The sequence below is a fragment of the Erithacus rubecula genome, assembly GCF_903797595.1.
Source record: "Erithacus rubecula genome assembly, chromosome: 6".
NCBI lineage: Eukaryota > Metazoa > Chordata > Aves > Passeriformes > Muscicapidae > Erithacus > Erithacus rubecula.
In genome coordinates, this window is record NC_136688.1 from 10,702,871 (window position 1) to 10,715,910 (window position 13,040).

The 13,040-nt window shown below is 45.9% G+C and overlaps 2 protein-coding genes and 1 pseudogene across 5 annotated transcripts in view; all 3 read right to left on the reverse strand.

Annotated features, from left to right (window-relative positions):
* Positions 1-13,040, reverse strand: part of LOC306803424 (mas-related G-protein coupled receptor member H-like) — a 100,177-nt pseudogene that overhangs the window by 58,132 nt on the left and 29,005 nt on the right. The window lies entirely within an intron of this gene.
* The window catches only part of LOC306803421 (mas-related G-protein coupled receptor member H-like), an 87,209-nt gene that overhangs the window by 24,536 nt on the left and 49,633 nt on the right, over positions 1-13,040 (reverse strand). For 2 of the 3 annotated variants that reach the window (XM_079308821.1, XM_079308820.1), the window contains exon 2: positions 168-231. The exons of the other annotated variant lie outside the window; for it this stretch is intronic. The gene's annotated coding sequence lies outside the window, so the exon portion shown is untranslated. The remainder of the gene's footprint in view (positions 1-167; positions 232-13,040) is intronic. 3 annotated transcript variants of the gene reach the window in all.
* LOC306803428 (mas-related G-protein coupled receptor member F-like) overlaps positions 9,131-13,040 on the reverse strand; it is a 143,459-nt gene continuing 139,549 nt past the window's right edge. The window contains exon 5 of the mRNA XM_079308831.1: positions 9,131-9,350. The gene's annotated coding sequence lies outside the window, so the exon portion shown is untranslated. The remainder of the gene's footprint in view (positions 9,351-13,040) is intronic.

The following is a 13,040-nucleotide window of genomic DNA, read 5'->3' on the forward strand; positions in this document are numbered from 1 at the left end:
GAAATGGGAGGGTTGGGTTGTTCAGCAGGGGATATGGAAGGGAAATTTAGGGAAAGGCGGGAGGACCTGGGGAAGGCACTGCAGTCGCCAGGAAATGGTCGCAAGAACAGAGCAGCTGCTGGAGGAGAGGAAAGTGGCGGAGAGAGGTAGGAAAACATTGCACTGACCTGTTCACTGTGGGGCAGCAGCAGGCAAAGGGGGTCTGTCCAGATCAGCAATGGTTCCTGGTACCTCTTGCCCTTTGGGATGCATGTCCTAAGGCGGTTCCTCCCAGGTCAGGAACATGAAGAAGGAGAAAGTGTCCAGATCACCAGGAGCTCTCCATTCCCATCCTGCCAGCTCCACTCCATGCCCTGTCCTGCTGTTGTTTCCCAAGTCTAGTGGGATCACAGAAGTTGTTTTACAATTCTACAGCCTTGGGGTTATTGATCTTGATTTTTTTCCCCCTACAAAGCAAGTGGTCCTATTCTTTGTTGTGAGAAACGACACTGCACTTATTAAATTTTAAAAAGTTTATTAAACTACCACAAGGGACAAAATAAGGTTAAAAGAACAGCTCTGGGTGCTCACCCACAGCCAGAGGCACAGCCAGAGGCACACTGCCCACACCAGGATCAGGCCTTATATACTCTTGGCAAGCCAAGCCCCTGGTAAGCCAAGCCCCACATTCAAACATATTCCACCCCTCTGACACAGCTCCTCCTTCATCCTGCCTTCCTGGAGCTTGTGCAGTCCTTGTGGCTTCAGCTCCACTCCATGGTCAGAGATCAGCATGACAGCATTCAACATGAACACAGCACTCACATGAGAAAGACTCCACATCTGAACAGAGCTTCTTTTAACATTGTAAACACACAAAATATTCATTCAACATCTGTGAGAGCCAATCACCATAGCACCTGTTAATAACATTTGTGAATGTCTCCTCATTTCCCTGTAATTAGAAACACTTCTTTCCAGAATAGTGTCCCATTCTCCAACTTCCTTCCCTCACCTGACAGGCTTCAATGATTCCTCGTTTCTCTTTCCTGAGGGGTCATTGTCTGTCCAGCAGCAGAGGGATGCTGGTGGTGCTGGTGGCACTGGTGGTGCTGGCAGCACTGTTGAAGCATGTACATGTCAGACACAACTCCCATTCTGGGAAGAGCTCCAGAATCATTGCCAAAACCTCCCTTGGGCTCATGGACACCCATTTCTATCATTCCAGTGCAGACTCACATGGCCCAAGGGAAGGACAGCAATCAGCTGCCTGCAGCCCAGTTATCAGCACTTAGAGCCACCCTAATTACTGCCAATTCCTTTGATAATGCAATGAAAGGTATTAGAGACCACAGTGCTGTGAACCCTCTTCCAGCCCTTCAGCAGAGCTCCTGCTCCTGCTCAGTCCTGGGAACACCTGTGGTATTTTTTACATGATCCCATACTGTCCCTTTGCCAACAGTGACACATCCCACTATGCCAGTTTTCTCCACACCCTATCCAACTGTGCCATGGCCAAGAGGACTGGAACTGGGTTCCTGTTCTGTCTGCTGGTAATTCCATAATTGTTGGTGTTTTGTTTTCCTTGATATAAATACTAGTGGAGAACTTTATTCCTATCCCAGTATCTTTGCCTGAGAGCCTCTCAATTTCTAAATTATACTAATTCAGAAGGAGGGATTTACTTTCTCCATTTCAAGAGAAGGCCCTGCTTTCCCTGACAGACACCTGTCTTTCAAACCAGGACAGACTTTAGCACCCAACTCTGAAGCCTCAAGGCATCATGATAAAATGGTGAAAAAGGAAAAACAGTTCTTGAGTGATCTAATTTTTTGTGTTAGGTGGCACCATGTGGTCTAGCTTACCCTGGTTCAGGTGGAACGTGATCACAGCTATATCTCTCCCATTTGCAGCCCCTTATCCAAATATGTCTCCTATAACTAAGGCTACTGTTGCTGTTATCCAGTTTATTTTGTGAGTTGATAAGGTGAGGAATTAATGGAATTTTAACTTCCTCTGGAAGATGGGTACATGAATTCAGAGCTATTGCACACTAACTGTATCTTTTTGGGGTTACTTCAATAATGGTACTTACTGTGAGGAAGTGACAGCAGGGGAAAGTTTTTCCCAACCCCTCATCCAACTTTTCATGTCCATTCCACCTTTTTTTGAACAGTTCAAATCTTCTCTACATGCTAATGATATCATACAGTGGCTGATGTTGCTGTTATGCCTATTCTAGTAAACATTCAGAAGTAAGAGGAGATTGGCTTGGATAACCATCCTGGTTTCTACCCCAGAAAATAGGAATGCTGCCCCACAGCTCACCTCAGAAATAAACCTGGAAATGTGTGAGATGGGCCAAATGCTGAAGAAGTAAATCTCCCCAGCTAGTCAAAAACCCTCCCACTGCCTTAAAGAGGGAGAGTCTGATAGTGCAGCAATGGAACCCACAGACGTTAAAACCATCCAGGTTCCAACAGAATCGCAAGGGCAGTCACAGCCAGTGGCAGTCTTCCCTGTGGAAACAAGGAAATCTAAGATGAACTCAAAACACTCAGTTAATAAGAAAAAGAAGGAGAACTCTCACATCCAGCAGGGGAGGCAAAGGTTGAGATCATCACCAAGTGGTATGAAAGTCTTCATAATCTGCAAAAAGACATTGTATGAAGGGGGTGTGAGGCTTATACAACTTTGTTACTTCAGGTGTGAATTCAGGCGCGCAACCGGGTGATACTGAAGCAAGGAATTTGGAACCCTTAACCCAGGATTCAGCCTAAATCAAGTATTTATAAGAAAACCAAGGCCCCTTTCCCTCTGGGAACGGCTTTTAATGAGTGTAAACAAGGAGTTTGTCCACAGAGAGAGAATGGAGGAGTATCATCATAGAATTCGCCAGAAGACCCTTGAGGAAGGGATTCAGCAGGTGAGAGAAGTGGCAGTATTAGAGGTACTCTTTGTGAGGGATGGACAGCATGGCAATGACCCTGACAAGATCAGGTGCACAGGACAGATATTGTGGAATCTGACAAACCTGGGGCCATCTCAATGCACCATCTTTATTGTAACAATTAATGCTGATAACAACTGAGAGACAGTGGATTCTGTCACCAATAAGCTTAGGAATTAGGAGAGTATGATCAACGGCCTAATGCAAGCTCATGTCTCTGCTGTAATTAAGAGTCTCCAAGAGGAAATGAGGGAGATGAGGGAGGAGATGAGGAAGAACTGTTCCCATATGGTACCTTGTGCTGGTTGTGCATGAAAAGTCACTTGAGAGGAGGAGCACAAAGCACAGAGACATAGAGCGGCTGTTTCCTCTATGAGAACTTTCTCTGTGTGCTGCAGGGACCAATCGGAAAGCTGATTTAATAACTGACAGCCTGGGTAACTTATTAAAAAGGTATTTCGCTTTCATGAATCACATTGGTAAGGTTAATCTGTCTCTTTTCGCTTCCATTGGGGAAAGCAGGTAACAATCAGGCTCACCCCTCTCCCCATGCAGCTCGGCCTGGCAGGGGTGGAGAGCCATGGACGCCTTCCCTGTTTTTCAGCAAAGGGCCTTGATGGCCAGGGGAAAGGGAAACCTTTGCTAAGATGTTAGTTTCCCCCAGCGTGGCCACAGCTCAGCCGGGGCCCTGCCACCATCTTAAAAGCAACCAGGGGGAGGAGAATCCCCCCAGCTGCCCACGCAGCTTGGGAGAAATGCAGCTGGAACAGAGCCCAGCCGAGTCTTGTCACACAGCCTGAGTGGCCTGAAAAATCCTGTCACGGCTCCCTTCACCTTCTGGATGCAATTTTAACCCTTCTAATGCTCAGATAAGACTGCAGATCTCCTGACCTCCCCTGAATGAGAGGAATAAAGCAGGGAGTATACTGAAGTCAGAGAAGTGGGAACTAAGTTTCCAGATGGGAAGAGATTGAAGAGATGCCATGGATAAGTTGGATGGAAAACCCTTTTTTGTGGGCTAAGGGGAGGGGACTGGACTACACTGTAATTTTTTTAAATTGTGTAAAATTACTTGGGGAGATTGAAGTGTTTGAGGAAAAAGATCCTTGCCCCAAGGGAATGGGGGTCTTTGTTCTGGAAAATGGAAAGATGGACAGAAACATTTGATGGAAAAAGAAATGAAGAGAATTTTTGTGTTTGAACAGCTTGCCCTTAAAAGTAATACCCCATGTCTGTAACATAACCCATAACACAGCTCTGGAAAGACTGTGAAGATGGGAGGAAGTTCCATGATTTGCAGATTTTCCCCAGGTGGATGCAAATTGCGAAAGTGAAGTCACCCCCTATGCCTAAACCAAAAATGGAATTTTTCTCTCTAGAGTGAACTGAAATGATCATTTAAGTGGAAAACTGACTGAAGTGTTCTCTGTATGTTGTTGTTAAGAAATATGGAAGGTGGAGTGGGGGAGGAGGGAATGATCTGGAAATCTTATTCCGAATTTCTTATTTTTTCTGTATTATTTCTTCTTATACCCTTTTAAGTTTTAGGCCTGCCTTGTCTTTGGTCCTAAATCCTATCTCTAAAAGAAATTGAATATATTAAAATTGGCAAACCCAAATAAAACCAAGACACACCTGTGCAAGTCACAGGCCCCTGAATCAAAGCCTAACGTCTTCCAGCTAGGGAAAAAAGATACACGCCAGGAGCTGACTGGTAGTTTTTTCTGTGTGACCATGGGGAAGACATGAGAAGGTGGGATGGGAAACCAACTTCTACCTGGCAGCACAAATGCATTAATTTACAGAGGGAAACACTAACCGATGGAGTTCTACTAAAGTGAAGGTAGCTTCAACCTCCCATGACCAAACTGCCAGGTATTACAGAAGAGAGGATGATCTTAAAGATGCCCTTGGAAAAACTCCTAGTATGTATGCCCAGGAAGGAAATAATAACCAGGGCTAGAGGGGCCCTGCCTCTAGCCAGGGAGAGGCATGGGAAAACTGCGTCTTTGGATGGTGTGGGTCCGATGGCCTGGCACATTTGATACTAGTTCACATTGTACCATAATGCCATCCAGACATGTGAGGGCAGAACCTATTTCCATTGCCAAACAAACAAGGGGATAGCAGGAATTGACTGCTAAAAGCTGAGGTGAGCCTGACTGGGAGAGAGTGGCAGAAACATCTTATTGCAACCGGTCCAGAGGCTCCATGTATTCTAGACATAAGCTTCCTCTGGAATGGCTATTACAAAAACCCAAATGGACTCAGTTGGGCTTTTGGAATAGCTGCTGTAGAGGCAGACAGTATTAAGTAGTTGAATACCTTGCTGGACTATCAAAAAAGCTACCTGTAGTGTGACCAACTCCTGAAAGTGACAGAGCAACAGGTACCAATTGCCCCCTGAACGGTGCATCGCTGGCAGTACCACACGAGTTGAGATGCTGTGACCTCCATTCACAAGATGATCCGTGACCAAGAGAGCCAAGGGGTGGTCAGTGAAGTCCACTCACCATCCACATCCCCATCTGGCCTGTGCACAAGTCTGACGGAGAATGGAGACTGACTGTGGACTATTGTGCCTTGAATGAAGTGACTCCACCACTGAGCGCTGCCGTGCCGGGCATGCTGGAACTCCAGTACGAGCTGGAGTCCAAGACAGCAAGGTGATACACCACTGCTGACATTGCAAATGCATTTTTCCTCATTCCTCTGGCAGCAGAGTGCAGGCCTCAGTTTGCTTTCACCTGAAAGGATGTGCAATACACCTGGAACTTTCTGTCCCAGGGGTGGAAACACAGCCCCACCATCTGTCATGGATTGATCCAGGCTGCACTGGAAAAGGGTGAAGCTCCAGAACATCTGCAGTAGATTGATGACATCATTGTATGGAGGAACACAGCAATCGAAGTATTTGTGAAAGGGGAGAGAATCATCCAGATTCTACTGGGAGCCAGCTTTGCCATCAAGAAGAGCAAAGTCAAGGAAGCTGCCTGACAAATCCAGTTCCTTGTGGTAAAGTGGCCAGACGAAGGATGTCAGATTCTCACTGAAGTCATCAACAATGTCACAGCAATGTCTGCACCAACTGGCAAGAAGGAAACACAAGCTTTCCTAGGTGCCATAGGCTTTTAGAGAATGCACATTCCTGAGTACAGCCAGACTGTGAGACAGCTCTATGTGATCACCCGCAAGAAGAATGATTTCCACTGGGTCCCTGAACAGAAGCAGGCCTTTGCCCAAATCAAGCAGGAAATCGCTCATGCAATAGCCCTTGGCCCAGTCAAGACATGAACAAAAAGAATGCACTTTACTCTGCAGCCAAAGACAGTAGTTTGTCCTGGAGCCTTTGGCAAAAAGAACCCAAAAAAACATGAAACCAACCAGTAGGATTCTGAAGCCAAAGTTACACAGAGTCCAAAACCAACAACACTTCCACAAAAAAACAAAAACAAAAACAAACAAACAAAAAATCTTAACTGTCTATGAAAAAGTTCAACCGCCTCAAAGGTAATCCGCACTGAAACTCAACTCCTCTTAGCAGTACAGGGGTGGATGTTCAAAGGGAAAGTTCCCTCTACCTACCACAGCACAAATACCACATGAAGCAAGTGGATTGCTCTCATCACACAGTGTCCCTGTATGGAAAAGCCAAATCAGCCTGGAATTTTGGGAGTAAATAAAAACTGATTGAAAAGTGAGAATTGTAATCTCACTGATGAAAAAAAGCAGGAACAAATACCACACAGGCTGAAAAAACCCCACCATACAACCAACTGCCAACAGACAAAACATGCTGTGCTCTTTTTCCCAACGGTTCGTGTCACATTGTGAAAATAAACCAGAAGTAAAAAGCAGCTCCATGGAACCCTATGCAACGAGCCACAAAAGCTACTGAAGGAGAAAGTAAATCAAGTGAACTTGCTGAACTCAAAGCCGTTCAGCTGGCCCTGGACATTGCTGAAAGAAAGAAGTAGCCAAAGCTCTTTATATTGATTCATGGATGGTAGCCAATACTCTATAAGGTTGGCTAGAAAAATAGAAAAAATACTAACAAGCAACATAAAGAAAAACCAATCTAAACTGCTAATGAGTAGAAAGACATTGCCACTCAAATAGGGAAGCTACCTGTAGGAGTCCATCATGTAGATACCCATGTCCCCAAGAGTCAGACTCGTAAGAAGCACTGAAGCAATGTGCAGGTCAATCAGGCTGCAAAGATAAATGTATCACAAATAAATTTAGATTAACAACACAAGGGAAAGTTGTTCCTAGCTTAATGGACCCATGATGCCTCTGGTCATCAAGGGAAAAATGCCATTTATAAGTGGGCACAAAACCAAAGGATGCATTTAACCATGGACAGTATTTCTCAGGTTACCAATGGCTACAAAACGTGCTGTAATCAAGCAGGCCAAGTGGGTGAAGCCCCTCTGGTATGGTGAGCGATGGTCCAAATATAAGTATGGAGAGGCCTGGCAGATTGACTATATCACACTGCCTCAGACCCGCCAAGGCAAGCGCTACGTGCTGACCATGGTGGAAGCCACCACCGGATGGTTGGAGACCTACCCAGTGCCCCACGCCACTGCTTGGAACACCATCCTGGACCTGGAAAAGCAAGTCCTTTAAAAGCATGGAACCCCTAAAAGAAAAAGACAACAGGACGCATTTCAAGAATGGCTTTATAAACACCTGGGCAAAAAAATTCGGCATTGAGTGGGTGTGCCATATTTCTTAGCATGCACCAGTGCCTGGGGAAGTAAATTGGTGCAACAGCCTGCTTAAAACCACCTTAAAAGCACTAGGTGAGGGAATTTTCAAAAACTGGGCAATTAATTTACAAAAAGCTACATGGTTAGTGAAGTTATGCTAACCTGAAGTTATACTAACCAAGCAAGCCCCACCCAATTTAAACCCATAGAAAAAACAAACTGAAGTTTCAAGAGTACACATAAGAAGTATGCTAAAAAGTCTGTTTGAATTAATTCTGCCTCCACCATCCTTGAGGTTGTCTACACTCTGGGACTAGGTTGCACCTGGTGGGTGATGCAAAAGAATAAAAAGACCTGATACATACCTCAGAAAAACCTTGTTTTAGGGTAAAGTACTCATGCCTCTGTGTCTGTGTCTGCATCTGTATGTATATATGTATATAATTAAGGTATTGCATGCATGCATATAATTTAAAAGTTTAAATTTAATGTAACATGTTAGTATGGGAAAAAAAATTTGGCTGGATAATATTGAGGGTTAGCTTTCCCTTTCCTCTTTGCCTGTGGAATTTTTTCCCATTGACATGTGTAAAAAGTGCAGATGGTGAGGTCTTTCAGACAGGGGGAGGGGGAAACCTCCCTGGTTTCTTAGGAGTTTCTCTTGAAGGACGGGTGAAGCGGGGGCAGATCGAGAGATTAGAAGCAGGTAAAGGAAGGTAGAGGGCAGTTTCTGTCTCTTGCTCACTCTTGGCTTTGGAAGAGGACAGTCGGTGCTAATGCCGCCATCCCAACGCTGGGAGCTGCCTCTTCTTCTGCTGCTGGACCCTGCACCACTGCCTTGCTAGGACATTCTCCAGTTTGCATCTTGCTGTTTCCGAGCATCCCACCTCTCCTCCATCCCTTCCTACCTGGGACACAGCCAATATCACCCCAGTGCCCCTGCAGCTTCAGGGATCATCACACCTGCCCATCAGGAGCCTGCCAGCGCTCACTGCCAGCTGTGACAGTAACTGCACCAAAGGGGAAAGTGCCCATGGTCCAGGGGACTGGAACTGGGTTCCTGTTCTGTTTGTTAATTCCATAATTGTTGTGGTTTTGTTTGTCTTGTTATACATACTAGTACAAAACTGTTGATCCTATCACCATCTCTTTTCCTGGGAGCCACATAATTTCAAAATTATACTAGTTCAGAGGAAGAGGATTTATTTTCTCCAGTTCAAGGGAAGGCCCTGCTTTCCCTGACAGACACTTTTTTTTAAAATTAAGACAGGGAAACACTCTCTGGCTGAGTTGTTCTTTCCTTGAAAAGAAGCACTGTGGAAAGTTTCTGCTTTCCAATGGTCATGAAAACAAGAGACAGGAAGAAAAAACCATCTCAGATGTCAAAGTCTATGTCTTCTGGTAAGTACTAACAATTTTTTCAATAAATGCTTTCTAGGTGCCTAAACTCATGTGTGTCTTGTGTCTTCAAAAGCCTGACTCATCTTTCACTCTCATTTTCCTTTCCAGAGGCAGTGGTGCCTTGGTTTCCCCTGCATTTAAGGCAGTGTGAAAACCAGGGACAGTTCCCCCTGGGTAAGAGATGTGGCTGCTGACCAGGTCTCTTCCAGGAGGAATGAGGAGATCTTGGCACTTTCAACATCATCCCAACCATTGCAGGCACGTGCCTTAGGAAGAGCTCTGGTATGAGACAGGAACCTGCCCTTCTCACAGACGAGCCAGAATCTTTAGAGTGGGATAAAAGAAGGAAATTAACGATTTAGGACACTTCAGCAAGGACAAGCTCTGCAGAGAAGCGTGGATATTGTTTATTGAACAAATTCTGAGGACAGAATCATCACACTGGAGACAGACCACAAAAGTAAACCCAAATCTGATGTAGGGGTAAGAAAAAAAATGACAAAGCTCAGTACAAAATGGATTTTGGTTGAAGCTGCTGTACAGGGTCTCTGTTCAGCTCCCCTGCGAGGATTTCCAGGTTCAGGATGGAGGTAGTCAAGGGCTTCCTTGGACACTGATGCTGGACAACCAGAGGATGGCCCCATTCTGCTGAACAGCAGCACAAACTTTGCATTTCTGTGCAATTGAATGGTCCAAGCATCTGGTGATATGAATTATCATGCTGAAAGCTCTTTTTGGTCACAGGCACAAGGGTTCAGTGGAGGTCACCTGTGACCTGGCACTATAGTCAGAAGGATTTAATTCTGAAATTAAAAAATGTACCAAGTTCCCACTGAAAGTACATGGGAATGGTGCTGTCCCTGCCCAGCTCTGCAGTCCAACTTCATGTCTCTTCCTATTAGCTGGGAATGCAGGGCCGGATCTACAGGACAGATCCAGCAGTGGGAGGATCGGCCCAGGACCCATCGGGGTTTGGGGATCACCCGAGGGCAGCAAACGGGAGAGATCCCGGCTGGGAGAGGCCCCACTCCCAGGGAGGTTCTGGTCAGAGCTGCTGGGGCCAGGAGAGCTCCAAGGTCTCCTTTTGGACTGCTCTTTACAGGGCCCCAGAAGATGGGCTTCAGCCACAACCATGTTTCACCCTGTCCACACTTTGAGCTGACAACTTTCTGTGAAAGTGTGAGAACAGGGATGTTGTGCCATTCAGGGAAGTGAAATAATTTCCAAGGCAAATAATTTCCATGCCGGGCATTTCCAGCTCCAGATTGCTCAAGACAAAGCGATGGGGTGTGGGCTGTGTCTCTCTCGCTGGCCCGGTGGGGTTTGAGGGAGTCTGGACTGCTCTTTTCCAGCCCACATTGACCGAACACCGGGAAGTGAGGTGCTCTTTGGTCGGACACTGCCCAGCCATCTGCTCCACATCCAGCCTCCTACATCTGAGGATACAGCTGACCACCAGAAACCCAAATGGTGAGCAGGGAGCTTTCCCTCCACCCTGCTCCCACCTGGGACACATTGTGGCCACTGCCGCCTCCCAGCTCCTGTTTACTCTCCGCAGCTGCACAGGCCCAGCCCCCTCTTTTTTTTACTATAAAGAATCAGAAACTGCAAATTGATGCGGGCCTGAGTCCAATCAAAAAGCGGGGGAAGTATTGTGGGGAATAAATTCCCAGACGCCTGTTTTTCTCTACAAGTTGTCCACCTAGTTAGCTACAGTTGATCTTTGTGTTGATGTGTGTCCACCCAAGTGACTATAATTGTTGTTTGTGTTGAGTATTTTTTGTAAAGGTTTTATGTCTTTGTAAACTATTAATACTCCTAGCTGTTTGTCCCTTCCCCTGTCCCAGTACGCACTCTCGCATCCACGCCCACCTCCGCTACTCCCTCCAAAGAGGCGTGTGAAAGCAAGTGCTCATGGGATATCATTCAGTGAAGAAAATCCATAAAAACGAGCCAGTATAACATCTAAGACTGAAAAATGGTACTCTCAGGTGGGGAAAAGAGTGGAGAAGATGAAATCACCAACCAGAGCTTCTTCGCTTTGTTGCCGTGACTTCAGCATCACTCGATCTGCAAGACACCCCTAGACCAAAAGCCTGCAAATGTATTCCTAGGAACTCTTGTGAGGATGGAAGCCCCAGCTCTGTCATCTGGCAAAGGAGAATTTCTCCTCCTTTGTGTCATCCATTGGGAACAACAGAGGTGTGCGTGACTCCTTGGGTTCCCTCCCCAAAGCTGGTCTTTAATCCAAAAGGAGCTGGTCTCCTGGCCCGTTCATTTCACCCCTTCCAGCCGTACACCAGAGCTCATCTTTCTCCTCCTCAATCTTGAGAACACTTGTGGTTGTTTTTGTCTGATCTCACCCCTTTCCCAGCAGGGACAGCTTCAATTAGGCTGGGTTGTTTCAAACCCCATTCAACATGATCTGGAATACTTCCAGGGATGGGGCAGCCACAGTTTCTCTGGGAACCTGTGCCAGGCCTCACCACCCTCACAGGGAAGAATTTCTTCCCAGTATTCCACTTAACCCTGTTCTCTGGCAGTTGGAAGCCACTACCCCTTGTCTTTTAACTTCAGGCCTTTGTCCAAAGGGCCTCTCTAGTTCTTGGAGATTCTTGAGGCTCTGGGAGGGGCTCTAAGGTCTCCCTGAAACCTTCCCTCTTTTAGGCCGAACACCACAAGCTCAGTGACTTCATCAAAGCCACAGGGATGGGGTTGATGCCCCATGGAGCTCATGGTGACAAACACAGATGTCACCCTGCCCCTGGAAGGGTGTGGCTGCGCCGAGGACTACAGACTCCCCGTCCCCTTTCAGCTGCATCATCTGAACAGCCTGAGGGAAAGGGTAAAGCCAAGGCAGAGGAAGAATTTCTGAAGGCACAAAACCACTAGAAAGGATATCAATATAAAACAGCTTTAATATTAATAACCACAGACCAAAATACTGTTCCTTTGTGTGTTCAGGTACATGTGAGAAATGGACAGTGAGGGTAGCGATAAAAAGGAAAATTGCCTAAAATCTTTACAGCACTCAAATTTAACAGTACTTCAGTTATACCTTAAACTTAGCATACTCAACAGAGGAATAACACTTAATAGCATTTAGCATAACTTACGTCTTGTACTTCTTTACAGGCTTGACTCAACCAGATGTCTCAGTTAATAAAACACCTGAGAGAGAAGCATTGCTCCCACATTTGCCATGGCAGATGCACACGTGTGTGCACACAGACAGAGTCAGTGCAAGGTCCCTGTGAGAAATTCCCCTTGGAGGCAGGGAAATGCTCCCTGTGGATCCATTTGCATCTCCTCACTGTACCAAGGGCTGAGCCTCGAGCAGTGGGGGGATCAGCCCAGGACCCGTCGGCGTTCGGGGATCACCCGAGGGCAGCAAACGGGAGAGATCCCGGCTGGGAGAGGCCCCACTCCCAGGGAGGTTCTGGTCAGAGCTGCTGGGGCCAAGAGAGCTCCAAATGTTTGTTTTTGGACTGCTGTTTAAAGGGCCCCAAGACATGGGTGTCATGGTTTGAAATGAGTTTGACAATTTTAATATATTCAAGTTTTTTAGAGATAGGATTTAGGAGCAAAAACAAGGTAAGCCAAAAACTTAAAAGGGTATAAGAAGAAATTTATTAATAACACAAAATAAAGAAAATAAATTTAGAATAAGATTTCCAGATTATTCCCTTCTCTCCCTTCCCTCATCTTCCACACTTCTTAACAGCAACATACAGAGAACATTTCAGTCAGTTATCTACTTAGATAATCATTTCAGTTCACTCTAGAGAGAAAAATTCCTTTTTTTGGTTTAGGCTTAGGGGATGTCTTTACTCTCACAATCTGCATCCATTCAGATCTGCAAGTTATGAATTTTCTCCTATCCCTACAGTCTCTCCAGAGCTGTGTTATGGGTTATGCTGCACACTTGGGGTACTTTTAAAGGCAGGCCTTTTAAAGGCAGGCTGCTGAAAAAGAAAATCCTCTTCATCTCTTTT